Raw genomic sequence first — 24457 nt, 5'->3', positions numbered from 1 at the left:
CAAGCCAATTAACCCACAAACCTGTGCATCTTTGGAGTGTGGGAGTTAAAACCAAAGTTCTTGGAGAAAGCCCACGTGGTCACGGGGGGAACGCACAAACTCAGTACAGACTGCACCCCGTAGTCAGGGTAGAACCTGGGTCTGTAAGGCAACAATACCACTGCACCACCGTGCCACCCTTTAATTCAAAAATATTTTAATTGATGGAAATGTTTAAAGGTATTAATACTGCTAGAATATGATTACTTTGTAAATACAATTCTGTGATTTGTATTTTTTTGCTTTAGATCTGAACAACTGGAATCTGATTTATCTTTGTTCCTCTATCCAGTTGTATCCTTTGCATGTTCTGCTCCTTTGGTTTTTACTTATTCTCCATCAAACTTCACATGTTGCTAGACTTTAATGTGTTTATTAGTGTCATCTGGCTGCGTATGATATTTAGCGCCCCCTGGTGCTATATTTAAAGGTTACAGTTTGTACAGGATGCTTGTCCTTCAGCCTTCCATAGAGTTTCACAATTTGGAGTTTCAATTAAAAAGCTGGAGATTTAAATGAGTAAGACTTTTATTTACAATGTTACCTTCCTAAGATGTTGTCGGCTTTACTCATTGCAAAGTAGTTTTTAATTAGGGTTGCCAACTATATAACCATATAACCATATAACAATTACAGCACGGAAACAGGCCATCTCGACCCTTCTAGTCCGTGCCGAACACATAATCTCCCCTAGTCCCATATACCTGCGCTCAGACCATAACCCTCCATTCCCTTCCCATCCATATAACTATCCAATTTATTTTTAACTGTCCCGTATTAGCCGGGACATCCCGTATATTGGGCTAAATTGGTTTGTCACATATGGGACCGCCCTTGTCCCGTATTTGACTGCTACTACTCGGGTCGAGGAGACTGTCGGGTCAGAGCGCCGTGTCCGGCCTCGCCTCACCCGTCCCAACGTAGTGCAGCCCATGGAGTGCAGCAGCAGCGCCTCGCCCGTGGCCCCGTCAGTCAGCAGCCCGGCCCACCAACACCACCACCCCTCCTTCTCATGGCCGATCAACTCAGCTGGCCCGCCGGCTGGGCTTTGTGTGCAGTCCAGCACCCGGGCCAACTCATCATTCACCCAGCCACGGCCGAGTCGGTCAACAAATTTGTCCCGTATTTTGACCTTTTGTCCCTTATTTAGGAGTGAGAAAGTTGGCAACCCTAATTTTAGTTGAAGATACCTTCGAAAATCAGAAATCATTTAAACAAATTCCTCATTTGAGCAAAAATGGACTTTGTTGGGCAAGACATCATAGTCCATCATTGTTGTTATGGTGCAGATACCAGGCTGCAGACATTACAACAATTTACATTTACATAGCACCTTGAAGGTAAGTAGATTATCAATTACATTTGAACACTACGCCACATTGTATTGGGTCTGTACTCGCTGAAGTTTAGAAGGATGAGGGGTCCCCTCATTGAAACTTACCGCAAATTGAAAGGCCTGGATAGAGTGGATGTGGAGAGGATGTTCCCGCTAGTGGGAGAGACAAGGACCAGAGGTCACAGCCTCAGAATGAAAAGACGTTCCTTTGGGAAAGAGATGAGGAGGAATTTCTTTAGTCAGAGGGTGGTGGATCTGTGGAATTCTTGCCACAGAAGGCTGTGGAGGCCAAATCAATGGATATTATTAAGGCAGAGATAGATAGATTCTTGATTAGTACGGGTGTTAGAAGTTATGGGGAGAAGGCAGGAGAATGGGGTTGAGAGGGGAAGATAGATCAGCTGAATGCCGGAGTAGACCTTATTGGCGTCATTCTACTCCTATCACTTATGAACGAAAGATGACATTGGTGAATGTGAACAAAAGCTTGGTCAGGGATTGTGCCTTACAGGTAGAGTTAGAGAATCGGTGCGATCACAGAGGGAATTGCAGACCTTAGTCTACAGGCACTCGTAAACCCTGCAAGTGTGGAAGAAGTGAGGTCCATGCAGTCATGGATGGAGTACATCTTTCCCTTTGTCCCTGCATATTTCTGCAAGATGGATGCTTGAATAGACCAATCCTGAGCCACATTTTAATCTTCCACATTCACGTAACTAAACCTTGGCCTGCTGCAGTTTTGATTTTCATTGATCAGTACAATCATATTAAAATTAACCAGGGATCTTGTTAAACGGAACCAGGGATCACTTTAGTGGTCCAGTGGACCATGCGGCATCTGTGGAGGCAGAGGGAGAGTCGATGTCTTGGCGTCCATCTTTAATTGATGCCATTCAATTATAGTCGCTGAGAAGGTGTGAAAATGGTTGATGTCAACTGTGGGCGTAGGTGTAATGGAATGTGGAGCTCTGAAGATGAGACTCAGATACCATGATGATTGCTGTTACATTTAGTATGTAATTATTTTGTCATTTAAACTTTGCCGAGCTCAAGCAGTGGCATATCTGTTGGCCAAATGCAGTTCTCTGACCTCGCCCATGGATGTAGTCAGAATCTCTCCTCAATGCTACACTTTGATGTTTGGACACACCACAAATGCAGCTGTATTGTCTTAAAGACTCCTTGCGCTCAATGGTTGAGAATGACCCGTGGATGAGAGAGAGCCAGCACCGACATTCAATGTGATCATGGCTGATCATCCCCAATCAGTACCCCGTTCCTGCCTTCTCCCCATATCCCCTACCTCCCCTATCTTTAAGAGCCCTATCAAGCTCTCTCTTGAAAGTGTCCAGAGAACCAGCCTCCACTGCCCTCTGAGGCAGAGAATGCCACACTCATAACTCTCTGTGAAAAAAAGTGTTTCCTCGTCTCTGTTCTAAATGGCTTACCCCTTACTCTTAAACAATTGCCCCTGGTTCTGGACTCCCCCAACCTTGGGAACATGTTTCCTGCCTCTAGCGTGTCCAAACCCTTAATAATCTTATATGTTTCAATAAGGTATTCTCTCATCCTTCTAAACTCCAGAGTGTAACCCAGCCGCTCCATTCTCTCAGCATATGCTAGTCCAGCCATCCCGGGAATTAACCTTGTAAACCTACGCTGCGCTCCCTCAAATTAGGGGACCAAAACTACACACAATACTCCAGGTGTCAGGTGTGGTCTCACTAGGACTCTGCAGAAGTGCAGAAGGACCTCTTTGCTCCTATACTGACTCCTCGTGTTATAAAGGCCAAATTGACTAAAGCTCAGTTCGACAGATACCTTCTTGAATATTGTGTGTTGCAGGCTCCTTTCAAACATGAGGGGAAGCAATGTGATGCAATGCTCTAAGCCAAGGAAGAGGAGTTGGTTGGGGTATTAGAATGGTGATGAGTTGCATATGCACAGGTTTAGTGTGTGCTGACCAGGACTAGCGTCAAGCATGATGTGACAAGGGCCGAAGTGTTCATGGATAAGGAATGTGGTGGGGCCTGGTGCTTACTCAGCATGATGCACCTTGCCTGGATCTTCAGTGTTGGCTACTCCAAACGGCACTTGGCGCTGAGAGTCTTGTGGAGGTGGAGATTGTGAAAGAGTTTTCACTTTTGTGTAATCACCATCATGATGAAGGAGGACGTTGCGGGACTCTCCCGACAAGCAGGCCCGGCTCGGACCAACATCGGAGAAGGACACACCCGGTAGACTGGACTCGCCCACCGCTAACCGCTAACGGAGGAAGACCTGCCCGGCTCGCCCACCACGAACAGACGGAGGACGCAGCCATTTAAAATATGTCTGCTGGCCCCATGGATGAGGAATTGGGGAGGAGGTGGAGGGAGACAGCGACGGAGACAGACTCTGGCACAAGGGGGCCGGGAAGAGGAACTTACCTTCTGTACCCTCAAGGTCGGCTGTGGGAGACATCTCCTGGGGAACAAGGGCTGAAGCGGGCCGGGCGTGGAGAGGGACATCGGGTCACGGGGCCACCGGAATGGAGGTGATGGCCGCAACGGGCCTTTTTGTAAATTTCAAAATAAACTTTATTCAGGTAATAAATATATACAATACATGAACCGTGCGAAAAATTCATCCGACATTTTCGGAGGCTATACATATTGTTCAATACAGTCTATATACATTGCTCAAATTATACGTATCTGTCCCCCACCCTTGTGGCACACTGTCGTGGGATCCCTTCCCTTATATTGAGGGGTGTCTCCACACCCCCCCCCATGTTCAGCAGCGGGAGGACCCTAGACTGTGGTCCGAGCCTTGGTGTTGGCTGCACCGAGATTCAGTGCGTCCCTCAGCACGTACTCCTGCAGTCTACAGTGGGCCAGTCGGCAACATTCCCCGACGGACATCTCGCTCCGCTGGGTGGTGAACAAAGCTCGGGCAGACCAAAGAGCGTCTTTCACCGAGTTGATGACCTTCCAGCAGCACTTGATGTCAGTCTCTGAATGTGTCCCTGGGAACAGTCCGTAAATCACAGAGTCCTCTGTGACGGAGCTGTTTGGGATAAAGCATTCCAGGGACCCTTGCATACTTCTCCAGACTCTCTTTGCAAATCCATACTCTGCGAAGAGGTGGGCGACCGTCTCCTCTCCATAGCAGCCGTCCCAAAGACAGCGTGCGCTGGTAGTGAGGCCTTTGTTACCAACTGCAGCTGGGACTGTGAAATGGCGAGAAAATGTAGTCAGTGGGCTGTTCTGTAATGACCGGGGTGTTGGCGCTGATGTATGGGGAGAGTCTTGCAGAATTGTATATACAAAAGGTATTACACTGTACCTGGTTCACATGACAATAAATAAACCATTGAACCGTTGAGATATAGTGCGGGTTTCCTTGCCAATGCCAAGCTGAAGGCAACATGTGTATACAGTGGTCAGTTATCTTTTTAATATTGCTCCTTGGGGACTAGTCCCGTTTAGGGAAAGTTGTGGCCTGTGACCCACAACAGAATCTTTCTACACAGTTGGTAGGATGGGCTGGTAGCAGCTCATTGTTGTATAGTATGAAACAGGCTGGGATAAGAACTGACCCTTGCGGCAACCCATTCTTTGGTTTTCTTCAGGATTGACATTTCAGGCTACACGTGGATGAGGAAATTATTACCTGCGGTAAGATTGCAATTACATCAGTAACCTGGTGAGGGAGAATTCTTGATTTAAAGAGCAGACCCATCTGTGTATGGACTCTGTACCAGATACCAGATACTGCAGTGCAAGGAAGATGGTGCTTGCCTTCAGAGATCCACAATCCGAGAGATAGTCGGGATGGATAATGGCTCGCTGCTCTGAGGCCATGTATGTTTAAAAGAAAAACTATTGAATGGTGGGCTCAGAATTGGATGTGACCTTGGAGAACTGAAAACACTGTCTATTCGCATGCTCCACTATTTAGTTGAGCAGCCAGAAGTTCAACTTAACACTGGAGTAGGAAATATTTTCCAGACCATCCCAAATTATTTTGCAAATGATGATTGAAGGATATTTTAGGACAGTGACCATTGAACCACATAAAATGCAGCAGCCAATCCATGCAAAATGAATTTAAACAAATGACAATAACATTGAAGATGAACACAAAATGTTGGAGTAAATTCGAGGGACAGGCAGCATCTCTGGATAGAAGGAATGGGTGATGTTTCGAGACCCTTCTTCAGACTCGACCCAAAACGTCTCCAATTCCTTCTATCAAGAGACGCTGCCTGTCCCGCTGAGTTACTCCAGCATTTTGTGTCTATCTTTGGTGTAAACCAGCATCTGTAGTTCCTTCCAACACAATAAAATTGACTTGGTCAATTGATAGCATTGGGAGTTATAGACTGTTGCAGCCTGCAAACAGGTTTCTTGGGCCATTCAGCCCTTCAAGCACCCATTTCTATTCATCCTACACTAATCATATTTTATTCCCACATTCCCAGTAATACAATACAATACAATTTATTTGTTATCATTTGAACCTCTTGAGGTTCAAACAAAATTTGGTTTCTGCAGTCATACACACAAGAAAAAGAACCGAGACACAACACAATTTACACAAACATCCATCACAGTGAATCTCCTCATCACTGTGATGGAAGGCAAAGTCTTATCTCTCCCCTGCACTCCTCCCGATGTCAGATTCAAAGTCCCCGGCGGGCGATGGTAAGTGTCCCGCGGCCATTAAAGCCGTGCCGGGCGATGCAAGGCCGCGCTCCGGGTCTTGGTGTTGGAGCCCCCGGCGGGCGCTCGCAAGTCCTGCGGCCATTAAAGCCGCGCGGGGCGATGTAAGGCCCGCTCCAGGTACTTTTCAACCTTGCAACTCGGGCGGGAGAAGTCGCCGTTGCGGAAGCCCCGAAAAGCGGTCTCTCACCAGCGACCCGCGTTACTGCCCTTGCCTAGATTTAACCTCTCTCTTTTATTCAAGGGGCAATTTGTGGCAGCTAATTAACCTACCAGTCTTGTGGGGATGTGGAAGGAAACTAGAGAAAACCCATGCCTTCATGGATAGAATGTAAATCTCAAGGACAGCACCAGAGATAAGGATTGATTCCCGGTTGCTGCAGCTGCAATGCTATGCCCTATTGCTGCTAATATGTCGAGATGAGAAGAACTTTTTTCACGCAGAGAGCGGTGAATCTCTGGAACTCTCTGCCACAGAGGGTAGTTGAGGCCACTTCATTGGCTATATTTAAGAGGGCGTTAGATGTGGCCCTTGTGGCTAAGGGGATCAGGGGGTATGGAGAGAAGGCAGGTACGGGATACTGAGTTGGATGATCAGCCATGATCATATTGAATGGCGGTGCAGGCTCGATAGGGCCGAATGGCCTACTCCTGCACCTAATTTCTATGTTTCTATGTTTCTATGTTTCTATGTCACTGCCATTTATGTCTTTGTCTTAATTACTATAATAATTCCTGGTTATCATCAACCTTGAGAGAGGAATGAAGAAGAAGATGCTAAGTACATTAGTAAGAAGTATTAAAAAGTATAAAAGGAAGTTACTCAAACTCCTTTCATTGTCATCTTCAATACTGTCTGTCATTGTAATCTTTAGTTTAGTTTAGTTTAGAGATACACCGTGGAAACAGGCCCTTCGGCCCACTGAGTCTGCACCGACCAGCGATCCTCGCTCATTAACACTACCCAACACACACTAGGGACAATGAACCTTTCTACCAAGCCAATTCACCCACAAACTTTGGAGTCTTCTTCTTCTTGCCATGTCGCTACAATTTTCCAAGCCACTGCATAACGCAGGCTCTGGCACATTGGGTGAAGAACTGGAGATCTTCTGGTTTGCACGGCTCTGGGAGGAGGGGGCAGGTAAGTAAGTGCTCTATAGTTTGGGTTGTCTCCCCACAGTCACATTCAGTTGGCCCATCGCTGTTGTACCCCCACTTCTGCACGAGGGCTTTGCTCCATCCGACCCGTGTTCTGAGCCAGTTGAGGCAGAGCCAGACTGGCCATGTCTCTTCCGCTCCCAATGGAAGGGGCTCCTCAGGGTATAGTATCAGTGTGTGGGGTTTGATTGTAGGTGTGTCACCCGAGCATCTATCCGGCAGGTGTGGAGGTTGTCATTCAGGGGTTGAACTGCATGTAGGAAACTATTTCTGGATATTCGCCTCTTTGTTGCCTGGACGTGTTGGAAGAGTGGGTGACGAGCTGCTTGCTGCCTTCCACTTTTGAGGACACTGCTCTTCTGATCGGAGGGGGTGCAATACCACACAACAGGCACGGGTCGTCAACTCGTGTGGATTTGAGGCAACCAGAGATGGTTCTGCATGCTGCGTTTACACCGGATCCAATGTGTGAAGAACATCCCCAGTCTGGGCAGGCATATTCGGCTGCTCAATAGCATTGTGGAAGGGCAGTACTCCGCACGGTTCCTGGATCTGATCCCCATCTCGAGTTGGCCAGCTTTCTCAGGATGTTGTTTGTGGCTCCTATCTTTGCTTTTGTCTTGCTAACATGGTCTTTATAGCTTGGGGTGCGGTCCAGAGTAACTCCTAGGTATATGGGTTTGGCTGAGTAGGCTAGACTCTTCCCATACCAGTGAACAGATAATTTGCGGTTCCCCTCGCGGTTCTTGATGTGGAAGGCGCCAATTTGTGTTTTGTCTGGGTTTGCCCGTAAATGATTTTGGGCGTAGTATTTTGGTAAGGCCTTAGGTCTAACGCTTCAATGAGGGGCTTCTCAAGTTCAGCGAAGGACTGAGATGCGATAACGAGGTCATCAGCATACAGGAAGCTCCTGGTGCTTGTGTGGATGGGTTGATCAGTCGTTGGTGTAAATGTTGAAAAGCAGGGGGACAAGAACACTGCCTTGAGGAAGCCCATTCTTTAGTCTTCGTCATCTGCTGCGATCACCCCTGAGGTCGACAAAGATGCGTCTATTCTCCTGCATGTTTTGGATCCGAGCTGCCACATTTGCATCATTTGTGATCTTCGATAACTTTTGCACAAGTATTCGATGGTTGACTGTGGAGTCAATGGATGATGTTCCTATTTATGCAGATGGGAGGATATCCACCATTTATTGCTCGATATTTTGTTACATACAGTTTTCACGATAAGATGTTGGTATATGGCTTGCTTAAGGGCTTTTGTGTCTGGGTGTGGTTATCTGCAGGTGAAGGGCCTGTCCCACTGCGTGGACTTAATTTGCGAGTTTAGAAGAATTTGCGCTCGACTAAAACTCGCAGCATGGTCGACACGTGGTCCTAGGAGGTCACTGTAACTCTTCACGCTCAAGGGAAGTTCCCGCATACTCACGGCCACAGTTTGGTCGACGAAAAACATTTCAGCATGCTGAAAAATTTTCCGCAAGTAAAAATTGGTCGTCATGGTTCTTTTGAACTCGTAGTGCAGTGGAGTGGGGTCACTATTTAGTTACAGGCAGTCGAGGGCAGCCGTAGGCAATCTCCTTTGCTGACCGGGCATTTTAATTGGCTCATTGGAGTTTTCAGGACCAAGGAAAACAGATTGGTAATGTTAAATGCCCGCTAAACTTTATTAACAGTTGTCTGTCTTCTTAAAAGTGTCTCCACTCCTTCTCCCTCCACTTCTCTCCCCTTCTCTCCCCTTCTCTCCCCTTATCCACCCCCCTCCCCCTCTCCCGCTTTCTAAAGGACTTACCATACACCGTGCCAGCCGTCTTTTACTTTCCTGTTCATCGTGGGTGTGAATTTCAGACAGCACTCCCCCACTTTCCCTGGCCCCTCCTTGCCTTTGTGATGTGTGTGTGTGTTGTGTGTGTGTGTGTGTGTGTGTGTGTGTGTGTGTGTGTGTGTGTGTGTGTGTGTGGTGTGTGTGTGTGTGTCTGTGTCTGTCTGTCTGTGTGTGTGTGTGTGTGTGTGTGTGTGTGTGGTGGTGTGTGTGTGGTGTGTGTGTGTGTGTGTGTGTGTGTGTGTGTGTGTGTGTGTGTGTGTGTGTGTGTGTGTGTGTGTGTGTGTGTGTGTGTGTGTGTGTGTGTGTGTGTGTGTGTGTGTGTGTGTGTGTGTGTGTGTGTGTGTGTGTGTGTGTGTGTGTGTGTGTGTGTGTGTGTGTGTGTGTGTGTGTGTGTGTGTGTGTGTGTGTGTGTGTGTGTGTGTGTGTGTGTGTGTGTGTGTGTGTGTGTGTGTGTGTGTGTGTGTGTGTGTGTGTGTGTGTGTGTGTGTGTGTGTGTGTGTGTGTGTGTGTGTGTGTGAGTGCTGACGATCGATCTAGCTCAAGGTTTTTCAGGCGAGTGCCCTCGAGCTTGAAGCTCGAAGACAATCGCTGTAAAGTCGCGTTGGTGGGACAGGCCCTTATCATCGCCTAGTATTGGTGGCAACTCTGCTGCCAGTGAAGGGCTGTAAGGGTGGAATGCAAGTTGAAGGAGTTTGGTTTGGAAGAGAAATGGTTTGTACTGACTAAAGAGAGGCAGGAGAAGGCGTGGATAGCTTCATTGACATGCAGCGAGATGTGAAGAGACTGCTTCCCCAGGCCATCTGGTGATATCATTCGATTTTTTTCCCAATGCTGAGAAAAGGTTCGAAGCCAGTAAAAGCCTCTTCCAGCAGCTTCATGTGCATTTCAGCGAAGTGGTCCCAACCCAAACTAATAAAGTAGCTGTTTTTATTTAACTTTGTGACAGTCAGCCAAGTAATTATTCAAGCAAAAACAAATGCTAACCAGTATGAACGACACTCAAGATAATAGGTAATCCTGCCAGCAATTGGAAAAGTATCCAGCGAGTCTGAGATAATTATGATGTTCTATCGTGTCTCATTTAAACACCAAGAGGAGAAAGAGCTGCTGCATTTATCCCCAGTGAGGACAGACAACCGCTCATAATATTTGTGCTGGGAATTTCCTCAAAGGTTTTTCCAATCATTTACCTGGCTTTGACACAATTCATCGTTTTTACAAGCATTATCTTGCCAACAGTCCATCAATCCTGTACTTCAATCATGCCATAGTGAACTCAAGCCAGTCTTATTGTAATAATTCCCTGGCCTCGAGCACAGTTAGTTCAGCAGTCCTGCCATTCCAATGGCATTAAAGATATCTGTTCTGACCATTATGCTTCTTCTTTTTCTCTGTTTTCTCCATTACCCTGACTTACAGAAGTTAGGCTTGTTCTGATTTCATTAGTATTATTACCAGTTTAGTACCAAATGGCAGGGTTCCACTGTATGTAAGAGATCTTGATACACAATATGGAAGAGAACAGGATAGGTTTGGAGGGATATGGACCGAATGTTGGCAGATGGGACATGTTGTGTTGGTGTGGGCAAGTTGGGCCAAGGGGCATGTCTCCACACTGTGTCATTCGATGACTCTACGACTCTATTTAGTTAATCAGCTTCATCTACCTCATTATCCCCTTTATTTTACTTCCTTTGATTCATTACATATGTTTCGAGGAGATGGGCATTTATCGTAAATTTGGCTATTTTATTTGGAGTTCTCATTCATTATATTTTACCTGCAATAATAATTTGTGGCAAAAACCTTTGTCTAATAACGATTTCGTTTTTTTTAGCTTAGAGATACAGCGCGGTAACAGGCCCTTTTCGGCTCACCGGGTCCGCGCCGACCAGCGATCCCAGCACATTAACACTATCCTATGCCCATGAGGGACAATTTTCTTTACATTTACACCAAGCCAATTTTACTTCGGAGTCACGTGAGTGACTACGTGAAGAACCCCGCCAGGACGCATGCGTGTCATATCGCTACACGCATTGCGAAACGTCAGACGCGGTGGAAGGACGTTCCCCCGCAGCGGCAGTTCAAAAGCCGCTAATTGCAGGTAAGCGTTTACTCTGCGGTCTTTTTGTTCCCATTTCCAACTACACGTAGGAAAATGGAGAAAACAAAGAAGACAAGGGCTGTGACAAAGCTGGTGAGGGAGGACCGCGGAGTAGCGGGAAGCCAGCAACAGCAGCTAACGGCACGTGGATCACCCGTAGTGGGATCAGCTGTGCCCGATGTCACCTCCGCACCGGCCAAATTCACGCGGCAGGGCGGCAAGGCTAGACTCAAAACTAACAAGGTCGTGGACTCAGAGGAGTCCGTCTTTGAACCACCGCGGGCGGCCAGCGACCGAGAGCGCTGGACCCGAATGGAACGGTGTGTGGAGCATTTGCTCCAACGTGACAGACATCCGGGATATGGAGTCAGGTCACTGTGGGCCCTATGGTAAACCCACAGCAGTACCTTTTCAAGGGCTGCACAGTGCTTCTACCTCATCAGAGGGGAGCACTGCGGGTCAGTGCTGGGCTGACCTGGAAGAGGGGGCCGCAGAAGAAAAGACAAGTGTGCAAGGGGTGCAGGGAAAAGAGAACTTACTGGACATGGTGGCCAATTTTATACAGCCGGAACAGACTGGACAAAACCTGAAGCCAAAGCTTGCTGCCAGTATAGACTACATGTCTCTAAACCAGTTACAAGAGCAGGCTGTACTGGACACCACATCAAGACACCTGGCACCGGGCAATTGCATATCTCTGAACGTTCCAATAGTTAACAACTGTATTTGGAAACACATTGGAACAGGAGTCAGGAGCATGGATGTAAAATTGCAAAAAGTACTGAAAGTACTGACCGCAGGGATAACAGCATTTGCCCGTACAGTGGACGACAGGGAAATGTCCCAGGATCAACAAGATGCGCTGGCACTATTCTGCAACACCCAGGATGAAATAAATAACATCAGGATGAGTGCCATTCAACCCACACTGAACCCAAAATTCGCAGGACTATGCAAACCTGGGACCACAAAACCACCCATACTCTTGGTCGGAGGCAACCTATCGAAGCAGGTAAAAGAGCTTGATGAGGAAGCCAAAACCTTGGGGTTAATAAAAGGAACACCAACAAAAACCCACTACAGCCAAAGACAGTACCCCTACGCACCCACCAGCAGAACTGGTGAAAGCTCGAAGGCACGGCATTTCAAACATGAGTCTTTTTTAGGCCATGGCCCAGGCCAGCCTTCCTGGAAGATGCGGGGACCTCCAACGCCAACCAAACCGAAAAACCAGGCACCAGCACAACAACAACATCGGAAAAACTACAAAAAGAAGTAAACCTGCCACTGGTAACAATGGAGGTAGGTGGGTCTGGTTCCCTAAAAAATATGGAGAGCATGGGTGTTGGGGGGAGACTACACTGGTTTTTGAATGCTTGGAGCATATTAACAACCGATACTTACATCTTAAGCAGTTTCCAAGGATATACAATAGAGTTAATACACAAGTACAGCCCTCCAGTTCAACATATACCGAACCAAGTGTTCGTGCTCTCTGATAAAGAAAAATCAGAGGCACAAACTGAACTGGAGCGGCTCTACATAAAAGGTGTAAAAGGTGTAAAAGGAACCATTAGAATTCGTGTCCAATATTTTTACCAAAATCAAAAAAGATGGTGGTTGTCGCATCATCAGCGATCTAACAAAATTGAATACATTTGTACAATATATTCACTTTAAAATGGAAACCTTTGTTACTGCTAAACAATTAATTTCCAAAGGTTACTTCATGGCCAGCATCGATTTAAAAGATGCTTACTATACAGTGCCTATACGAGGTGACCACAGATGTTCCTTAAAATTCAACTGGATGGGACAACTATGGCAGTATAAAGCACTGCCAAATGGGCTATCATCAGCCCCCAGGCTGTTCACAAAAATTTTAAAACCATGATGGTGACACTACCTAAGGGAAAGGCTAGAGATTTAATAGATGCTTGCAATAACCTCATTGACATCAGAAAACCATCCATCAGATTGGTAGCAAAAGTAATTGGTAAAATAGTGGCTGCTTTCCCAGCCACACAATTTAGACCTCTACATTACCAAAACTTACAGAGAGCAAAAATACAAGCATTCAAAATTAATGCAGGTCACTTTGACAGACCTATGAGACTACCAATCCAAGCGAAAACAGAACTAATATGGTGGATAGACAACATTTGGTTTTGTTCAAACCCAATCATTGTCAGTAACCCTTCGATGGTACTACAATCTGATGCCAGTGCACTTGGGTGGGGAGCCAGCAATGCCATCACCAGCTGTGGAGGGAGATGGACTGCACAGGAGGCATCTTTCTTACTCACACTGGGCATAAACTACTTGGAAATGTTGGGTGCATTCTATGGCCTAAAGTCATATTGTACTGGGTCATATCACCAGCATGTTAGACTACAGATTGACAATACCACCGTGGTAGCATACATCAACCACATGGGTGGACACCATGTCTACACCAACATGGCTGAAGCTTACAAAGCCATCCCCCTCCCCCACCTTGGTCAGTCTGATCACGTCTCATTGTTCCTGCTCCCTAAGTACTCCCCACTCATCAGACGGGTTAAACCAACTGTAAGGACAGTTAAAGTCTGGTCAGAGGAAGCGGACTTCACACTTCAGCAGTGTTTTGGAAACACTGACTGGAAGGCGTTTGCAGCCCAGGCCACCCCTGACTCTCACACGGACATTGATTCCTATACATCCTCTGTTCTGGACTTTATAAACTCCACCATCAATAGTGTCACCTCCCTCAAACAGGTGACCATATACCCGAATCAGAAGCCATGGATGAACAGCGAGGTCTGGCTACTGCTGAAAGCACGGGACACCGCTTTCAGGTCAGGCGATGCTCGAGCCTACAGTTCATCCAGGGCTAACCTGAAGAGGGGCATCAGGAAGGCCAAGCACTGCCATAAGCTCAGGATTGAGGAGCACTTCAACAACAACTCCGACCCCCGACGCATGTGGCAAGGCATCCAGGCCATCACGGACTACAGACCCTCCAACATCACCCCCACATCCAGCGACGCCTCCTTCCTTGAGGAGCTTAACCACTTCTATGGCCGCTTCGACAGGGACAATCTAGAGACAGCCATCAAGGCTGTGCTACCTGCCGATCACAAACCCCTCACACTCACCCCCTACGACGTGTACGTGGCACTGAGTAGGACTAATGCACGTAAGGCTGCTGGCCCTGACGGCATCCCCGGGCGCGTGCTCAGTGCCTGTGCTGCGCAGCTGACAGACGTCTGGACTGACATCTTCAACCTGTCACTTGCCCAAGCAGTTGTCCCCACTTGCCTTAAAGCCACCTCCATCGTGCCAGTGCCAAAACACTCCACTGCGGCAAGCCTCAACGACTTCCGCCCAGTTGCACTTACCCCCATCATCACCAAGTGCTTCGAGAGGCTGGTCCTGGCACACCTCAAAAGCTGCCTACCCCCCCCACACTGGATCCCTATCAGTTTGCCTACCGCAAGAACAGGAGTACGGAGGATGCCATCTCAACGGCACTTCACTCCGCCCTCTCCCACCTTGACAACAGAGACACTTATGTAAGAATGCTGTTCATCGATTACAGCTCAGCATTCAACACCATTATTCCATCAAAACTGATCACCAAACTCGGTAACCTGGGCATCGACCCCTCCCTCTGCAACTGGATACTGGACTTTCTAACCAACAGACCCCAGTCTGTGAGGTTAGACAAGCACACCTCTTCAACCCTCACCCTGAACACCGGCGTTCCTCAGGGCTGTGTGCTGAGCCCCCTCCTCTACTCCCTCTTCACCTATGACTGCACACCTGTACATGGTAAAACACCATCATCAAGTATGCAGATGATACAACGGTGATTGGCCTCATCAGCAACAACGATGAGCTGGCCTACAGGGAGGAGGTCCAGCACTTAGCAGCATGGTGCGCTGACAACAACCTGGCCCTTAACTCCAAGAAGACCAAGGAGCTCATTGTAGACTTCAGGAAGTCCAGAGGTGGCACGCACACCCCCATCCACATTAACGGGACGGAGGTGGAACGTGTTTCTAGCTTCAGGTTCCTGGGAGTCAACATCTCCGATGACCTCTCTTGGACCCACAATACCTCTACTCTGATCAAGAAGGCTCATCAGCGTCTCTTCTTCCTGAGGAGACTGAAGAAGGTCCATCTGTCTCCTCAGATCCTGGTGAACTTCTACCGCTGCACCATCGAGAGCATCCTTACCAACTGCATCACAGTATGGTATGGCAACTGCTCTGTCTCCGACCGGAAGGCACTGCAGAGGGTGGTGAAAATTGCCCAACGCATCACCGGTTCCACGCTCCCCTCCTTTGAGTCTGTCCAAAGCAAGCGCTGTCTGCGGAGGGCGCTCAGCATCGCCAAGGACTGCTCTCACCCCAACCATGGACTGTTTACCCTCCTACCATCCGGGAGGCGCTACAGGTCTCTCCGTTGCCGAACCAGCAGGTCAAGGAACAGCTTCTTTCCGGCGGCTGTCACTCTACTAAACAACGTACCTCGGTGACTGCCAATCCCCCCCCCCCCCCGGACACTTATTATTTATTTTTTTATTCAAATCGTTTGCTATGTCGCTCTTCAAGGGAGATGCTAAATGCATTTCGTTGTCTCTGTACTGTACACTGACAATGACAATTAAAATTGAATCTGAATCTGAATCTGAATCTGGAAACAAATCGATATCATTTAACAATCTGGCTAACTCTTTTTTGCAATGGTGCATCCAAAGAGATATTTGGATATCAGCCACTTACCTACCAGGGAGACTAAATTTAGTGGCAGACACCAGGTCACGCAAATTTAATGAAAACACCGAATGGATGTTGAACAAAATAGTATTTGCTGATATTACAGCAAAATATGGAACACCAGATATCGATCTATTCGCATCCAGACTAAACAACCAGATACCAAACTATGTTTCATGGGAACCAGGCCCTGGGGCAGCAGCGACAGATGCATTTTCGCTGCATTGGGGGAAATTGTTTATTTACGCATTCCCTCCTTTCTGCCTCATCAGCGGGTATTAAGGAAAATACAACAAGACTCTGCGTCTGGTATTTTGGTAGTACCCGATTGGCCTACACAACCATGGTTCCCAGTGGTGCAAAACATGGTATTAGAACCATGTATTACCATCCCACATAGACCAGACTTATTGCTACATCCCGTAACAGGAGGTTTAAAAACACCACTTCTATAACTGGGACTAACGGACCGAACAGCGAACATGATCTCAGCGGCCCAAAGACAATCGACTAAAAAACAGTATCTGGTCTATATCAGGAAGTGGGAAATGTACTGCCATAAAAACAACATCACCAACAGAAACATGAACATCCCGTCTGTTCTGGAATACCTGGCAGGCCTCCATTATGATGAGGGGCTCAGTTACAGTGCCATCAACAGCGCCAGAAGTGCCCTGTCGACTTACCTATGGCAAGGGAAAGAGCGTTACACTGTAGGGACTCACCCACTGGTAACAAAACTTATGAGGGGAATTTTTAATACTAATCCCCCAAAAACCAGGTACTCCCAAATTTGGGATGTAAGCATTGTCCTGAAGACGCTCAGAAACTGGTCTCCAGCATCAGCTCTGTCTCTACACAGACTGACTTTAAAAACAGTCATGTTAATGGCATTAGTCACGGCACAGAGGGTACAGTCACTGCATAAACTCAGACTGGACAACATGACTTCCTCACCTGACAATATTACGTTCCACATCTACGAACTAGTAAAGCAGAACAGACAGGGATCAGCAGGCCTCAATATACTATTTAGGTCATACCCTACAGATGACCGTCTCTGTATAGTTAGACACCTGTCATTATACATAGAGAAAACTAAAATCCTTAGAGGCAATGAGAAGGGACTTCTGATCAGCCACAAGCAACCTCACAAAAGAGTGATGGTCCAGACCATCTCAAGATGGCTGAAACAGGTGCTTACACAGGCTGGGGTGGATACTAACATTTTAAAATCTCATTCCACCAGGGCTGCAGCTACATCGGCAGCAATACAATTGGATGTGCCCATGGACCAAGTCCTCGAAGCAGCAGGATGGTCAGGGGAATGAACATTCCAATTATTTTACAATAAACTAGTAATGAAACCTGGAACATTTGCAGAAGAAATTTTAAGTTCTGTAAATTAATTCAAACCCATAAAAGGGTCATAATTTGTGTTAATAAATTTTATGATTTCAATATCGAATTCATGTCCGAATTATGTTAACACTATTCCACCTACAGTCAAGGCAGACGTGATGCATGGACTTGTTTCCACGGCATGAAATCACAGAGCTTTAAAATCTTCACGTAGTCACTCACGTGACTCCGAAGTAAAATAGTAAGATTAAACGAGAACTTACCAGTTTGAAGTTTGATCTGTATTTTATGAGGAGTTACGATGAGGGATTACGTGCCCTCCACTCCCACCCTTGATCATATACTTAACTGGTATCTCTTCTCTAATCTTACTATGTTTAGTCATTACAGTTGTCTGTGATTTCACACCGCTGCTTTGAAGAATGACACGCATGCGTCCTGGCGGGCTTCTTCACGTAATCCCTCATCGTAACTCCTCATAAAATACAGATCAAACTTCAAACTGGTAAGTTCTCGTTTAATCTTACTATTAACCTACATACTTGTACGTATTTGGAGTGTGGGAGGAAACCGAAGATCTCGCAGGTCACTCCGTACAGACTGACTCCGTATTCTGTGGTTGAATTATGCAATTTATTAAATATCCATAGATGATGCATCTATTTGTAGTGGCCAGGTCACAGGTCAGGTTATATAGTGGGCCGAATCATGCTTTATGGAGTTGGTAGTTCTAATCAGAACCACCAGCTTTCGTCTACTGAAACTTGAGTGAATCTAGAATTTCTGCAAATGTGCTGTCATTTGGAGTTTAACATCAGAGCCCATCCATCCTGGGATTCAGAACTCACCTCTATGTCTTTACCAGTTCCTACATATTGTAGGATTGGAGACCTCAGTTATTTCAGAGGAGAAACTAACGCTCTGAATTAGAAACTAAGTAAAACATTTCATTGTAATTTCTTAAAATTATTTAGTTCAATCATAATAGTTTTAAGTATCTGTAAATTGAAATATGTAATAGTTATGTATATTATATATTATATAAAGCTATTAATCTCCTTGATTTTTTAGATCTTTTTTACAGTATTCCTTATACTTGTATCTATTGTCTATTTTTATTGGTATGTTGTCTGTCTGTGTTTTTAATATTACTTGCACATTTGGAGTATGGGGAAACATAATTTCAATCCTCTGTGTAACTACTGTTGCATAATTGAATTGACAATAAAGTTTACTTTGAACTTTGAACTTTGAACTATATGTTAGCTTAGCCTTCTGGCAAATTTTGGTTGGGATGTACAAAAAGGAACTGCAGATGCTGGTTTACACCGAAGAGAGACACAAAATGCTGGAGTAACTCAGCGTAACAGGCAGCATCTCTGGAGAGAGATGGGTGGCTTTTCGGGTCGAGGCCCTTCTTCAGCCTGAAACCCAGGCTGGACCGGAACATCTGTGGAATTCTCTGCCTCAGAGGGCGGTGGAGGCAGGTTCTCTGGATGCTTTCAAGAGAGGGCTAGATAGGGCTCTTAAAAATAGCGGAGTCAGGGGATATGGGGAGTAGGCAGGACCAGGGTACTGATTGGGGATGATCAGCCATGATCACATTGAATGACGGTGCTGGCTCAAAGGGGCAAATGGCCTACTCCTGCACCTATTGTCTATTGTCTATTGTCTATCACCCGCACCTTATCTCCAGAGATGCTGCCTGTCCCGCTGAGTTACTCCAGCATTTTGTGTCTATGTTTGTTAGGGATGTTCTTAGAGCTGTCCTCTAGGCTTTGCCTCCTAAATGATAGTAGCCAGTGTGATTTGCCAACAACCTTGTAGGTGGGAATAGCCCTGTGCATTAAGTGATTACTGGAGAGCTGGCAGGTGACTCCAGGCACTGTGGTACATCTAGCTGAGTCTTTAAAGCTTCATCAGAAAGATTGATGCATTTTCCTTGTAGTGCAAGGTTGACAAGATTCAAATCTAATACATTAGCGGTTTTTAATTTGATAAATAATGTGCTGTAAATTCGACTGAATAATTATAATAATGACGGTATATTACAGCCCAATCAATTTATTAATGCTGACTGCATGCAAACTGCATAAAGGTCAATGCAGAAAGAGATCATGACATAAATGTATGCAATGTGTTTTCTTCTTATAATCCTTTCTCTACTTTAGTTGCCTATAAATTATGCTATTCAGTTGAAGCCAAGTGCTCTTATGAAATATCTGGCAGTGACTATTTAATAGTTGTCTGAGCCAGGTGCAAAGCTATAAAACTGAGCCCAGGGGCTGGATCCTAACAATGTTTATGTGGTCTGTTTGGCATTGATCCTACAAGGCAGTGTCCTTCTGCGATTAATACTAATGATAACAAGCAACGCAGATAGATTTCTCAGAATGTGCAGCAAGAAGCAGTGAGATGTATGCAAAGTAAAATATTGCTCTTGACTTTTCTAATTCATGTTCATAAGTGATAGGAGCAGAATTAGGCCATTCAGCCCATTAAGTCTACTCCGCCATTCAATTATGGCTGATCTATCTCTCCCTCCTAACCCCATTCTCCTGCCTTCTCCCCACAAGCCCCGACACCCGTACTAATCAAGAATCTATCCCTGCTTTAAAACATCAATTGACTTGGCCTCCACAGACTTCTGTGGCAATGAATTCCACAGATTCATCACCCTTTGACTAAAGAAATTCCGCCTCATCTCTTTCCCAAAGGAACATCCATCAATTCTAAGGCTATGACCTCTGGTCCTAGACTGTTCCACTAGTGGAAATATCCTCTCCACATCCACTCCATCCAAGCCTTTTACTATTCGGAGCATTTCAATGAGTTCCCCCTTCATTCTTCTAAACTCCAGCGAGTACAGCCCCAGTACCGTCAAACGCTCATCATATGTTAACCCACTCGTTCCTGCAATCAAGAGGGACACGAGATAAAGTAACCCAATGGAATGGAATAAACAGGCAAGCTACTATGCAACAACACATTGGTATCAGTTTTCCCATTGAGAAAACCATAGCCCATGAGTATATAACCCAAGCAATCCCATCCCTGTTTCTCCACCTCATGAATCACACATTCCAACGCACAACCTCAATTGCTAAGAATGAGCAAACTGTTTTGATCCCTCTGTTTTAATAATGCCTTTTTTTCAGCAAAGTAATGAATTACATAATATTTCCACGGGCACAATTTAGATTGAAATGTTTATCTTAAAAGCTTGACAGCTTGTTTTGATTTATATCGGAGTGAACTGAACTGATGCCATACCCAGTGCATTCGTGTTATTGTCCAATTTGGATTGAACATATTAGGCCCAAGTTTCATTTTGGGCTGATACTGAGATCTCAGCCCAATGTGCACTCTGCACCTACAACGTTATATTTGGTTTTGTTTGCAGTTATTTAGTTTAGTTTAGTTTAGTTTAGTTTAGAGAGACAGTGTGGAAACAGGCCCTTCGGCCCATGAAAGATAGACACAAGCAGCTGGAGTAACTCAGCGGGCCAGACAGCATCTCTGGAGAAAAGGAAAAGATGGCATTTTGGGTCGAGACCCTTCTTCAGACTTTGGCCCACCAACTCCACACTGACTAATGGCACACTGGTCCAACTTACACACTAGGGACAATTTACAGAAGGCAATTAACTTGCAACCTGCACGTCTCTGTAATTTGTGGATTAAGGGGTATTAGCTACAGGGATAGGTTGGACAGAAATGGATTGTTTTCCATGGTATGCCAAAGATTGTGGGGAAAGAGGATGGAATTATGAGAGGCAGAGACAGTCAGAACCTTTCCCCCAGGGTGAAAATGTCAAGCACTAGAGAGCATAGCTTTAAGGTGAGAGGGGCACAGTTTAAAGGAGATGTGTGTGGCAACTATATTTTGTCCATAGAATGGTGGGTGCCTGGGAAGTGCTGCCAGGGTTGGTGGTGGAGGCAGATATGATACTAGCATTTAAGAAGCTTTCAGATAGGCACATGGATATGCACGGAATGAAGTGCTATAGATCACAATTAGTCTAATGTGGCATCTTGTTTGACATGGGCATTGAAAGCTGAAGTGCCTGTTCCAATGGTGCAGTGTTTAGCATTCTGTGTACTTACAGAGAACAAAAACTGTATTGAAGAACATATGAAATTGAAATTTGGAACTACACCTAATTAATTAATTAATTGGCTGATTAAAGCTCATTGGTGGTTTAAAGTTCCTCACATTATAATAAAACTCTTGGTGAGAAATATACATTTTCTCAAATGTATGTTGACAAATGTTGAAGATTTTTCCTCCTTTCCTTACACAATCTTTGCATTCGTTCACAATTAATCAAAATTTGTGTCCCTTATTGAACGCAGAATTCTGCTGGGGAACTTTAAGAACTGGCATAAAGACATAGTTATCAGATACATTTGAGATATTCACTGGCCCTCCACAAACAGGGGTTGGGAAGCATGCAGAAATTTCGGGCCTATTTTCATTTTTGCAGTAAAAGCCTAATTTTTGATGAAGGTGATTTGTGATTATTTTCCTGTTGTCCTGGTGAAGTTCACATGGGAGTAGCTGTTTAGAATTGTAGAACAATCTGTTTTATAAATGGTCATAAGGTCATAAGTGATTGGAGTAGAATTTGCCCATCAAGTCTACTCCGCCATTCAATCATGGCTGATCAATCCCTCCCTCCTAACCACAATCTTCTGCCTTCTTCCCATAACCCCTGACGCCCGTACTAATCAAGAATCTATCTCTCTCTACTTTAAAACTATCTATTGACGGCCTCCAGAGCCTTCTGTGGCAAAGAATTCCACAGATTCACCACCCTCTGACTAAATCAATTCCTCCTTATCTAAATAGACAAATGGTGTTGTGGAATATGATTTGTCTTGAAGTTTCGCAAATTAAAATGAGGGTTTAGTCATTAGAATTGCATAACATTGTTTATTTCAGCAATGTGCACATTAAATTGTATTTGCCATGTAGAAAAACCCAGGGAGAATGATAATGATAATTTTCAGGACATTTAGTGTCACTTTGGAACTCATGCTTGCATGTTTTAACACATGTCTAGGTTACGTTCACATTGTACATATATTGGTACATTCTGTCCTGTGAGGAGTTGTCATTGGACTTTCCCTTGACAACAATGCCTGTGTAACACATTGGGCCCAGTAAGATAAATTCTATACTTCTAGAGTTGAGGCACGTCATACTTATGCCCCTTATGCCCAACCATGCCAACCAAAATGCCACATCTACATTAGAGCCACCTGCCCATGCTTGGACCATATCTGTCTCAATCTTTCTATCCATGTAACCATATAACCATATAACCATATAACAATTACAGCACGGAAACAGGCCATCTCGACCCTTCTAGTCCGTGCCGAACACATAATCTCCCCTAGTCCCATATACCTGCGCTCAGATCATAACCCTCCATTCCCTTCCCATCCATATAACTATCCAATTTATTTTTAAATGATAAAAAAAAAATAATAAATAAAAAATAATGTACCTGTGCGAATGTATTTTCAATGTTCTTGTCATACCTGACTCAGTGAGCAGCCTGTGGCAGCTCATTCTCTATACCCACCTCCCTATGTGTGAGGAAGTTGCCCCTCAAATTCCTCTTAAATCTTTCCCCTCTCACCTTAAATGAGTGGACGTCACAGTGCGCAGCGGTAGAGTTGCTGCCTTCCGGCGCCAGAGACCCGGGTTCGATCCTGGCTTGCTGTACAGAGTTTGTACGTTCTCCCTATGACCGGTTTGGGTTTCCTCCGAGATCTTCGGTTTCCTCACACACTCCAAAGACATAGGTTAATTGGCTTGGTATAAATGTGAATTGTCCCTAGTGCGTGTATGGGAGTGTTAAAGTGTGGGGATTGCTGGTCGGCACACACTCAGTGGGCTGAAGGGCCTGTTTCCGCGTTGTATCTCTAAACTAAACTAAACTAAACTAAACTAAACTTTCCCCTCTCTCCTCACATCCCAACACCACCTGACACAAATAATTTCCTGACCTCTCCCAGATACTATCCCAGAATGGACCAGTCTGATGTCCATTCCTGACCCATCCAAAAATCTCTCTGTGTCAAACTCTCTCCCAACCCAAATCCCCCACACCCCCATCCTCATTGGCACAGACCCCTGCCTCATCATCCTTAATCTCCTGCCCCTCCTCCAATGGCCCAGCCATCAATCGGACTTCAGTCCCTATTCTGCCTTCCACGCCTTGCTTGCTGAAACCCTCACTGAACCATGACGTAGCCTGGCCCACAGCCTCCATCCAAGCTAACAACTGCTGATCCGTGCTATTCCACCTGATCCCCATGTACTCAGCGCCTCTCTGGCATGCTATCCTGCATAAGGGAGTCCAATACCCATAGCCGTTATCACCACACAAATGAAAGTAAATAGACTCTACCTAACAACTGCAGTGTATCCATAGCATCACTTTCTGAGCAATGGTGTTTTAATGAACATTTTAATTTCTGTAAATTCGCTCTTTAACTTGCAACAGATGTTACGACAAAGGATATTGTGATGACAGTGACTCTTTGATGGGATTAACCAAAATGTGCCCTTATTTTCTCAAATAACTGCTTCTTTTTCTGTTACAATACGTATCCAATTTTTCCTCAGAAGGAAGAGTTTTCTCTTTTCCAGTTGAATCTGGAGCAAGTGATTCTAATCTCCAAGGACCCTTCTGGCAAAGGAACTCAAATACTTTTAACTGGTTGCTTTCAGTTGAATCTCTATTTTAAAACTCCTTAATGGAGGAATTAGACATTCTGTTAATACTGAGTATTCATACTCAGTCATAGAGTGATACAGTGTGGAAACAGGCCCTTCGGCCCAACTTGCCCACATCAGCCAACATGTCCCAGCTACACTAGTCCCACTGCCCGCGTTTGGTCCATATCCCTCCAAACCTGTCCTATTCATGTGACTGTCTAACTGAACAATAGCATCTAATCATGCTTAAAAACATGCTGAATAATAACATCATATCATTCTTAATAACATCTTTATTAAACCTCATTTTGACCTTCTCTAATCCAAAAGTAATGGAAACTTCTCACTTTTTTGGTGCTGTTTCTCATTTGTAAGCTGAGAGGTTATACAGTCCAAATCTGCCCTCTGAGGAGAACTTAAAGG

At 45.4% G+C, this 24457-nt stretch overlaps 1 protein-coding gene across 2 annotated transcripts in view; it reads left to right on the top strand.

Moving 5' to 3' along the window:
• LOC129705467 (uncharacterized) overlaps positions 1 to 24457 on the top strand; it is a 482458-nt gene that overhangs the window by 370521 nt on the left and 87480 nt on the right. The window lies entirely within an intron of this gene.

Source organism: Leucoraja erinacea, chromosome 17, assembly GCF_028641065.1.
Source record: "Leucoraja erinacea ecotype New England chromosome 17, Leri_hhj_1, whole genome shotgun sequence".
Lineage (NCBI taxonomy): Eukaryota > Metazoa > Chordata > Chondrichthyes > Rajiformes > Rajidae > Leucoraja > Leucoraja erinaceus.
Note: the sequence above shows the minus strand (reverse complement) of the source record. Positions and strands in the feature narration are given on the sequence as shown.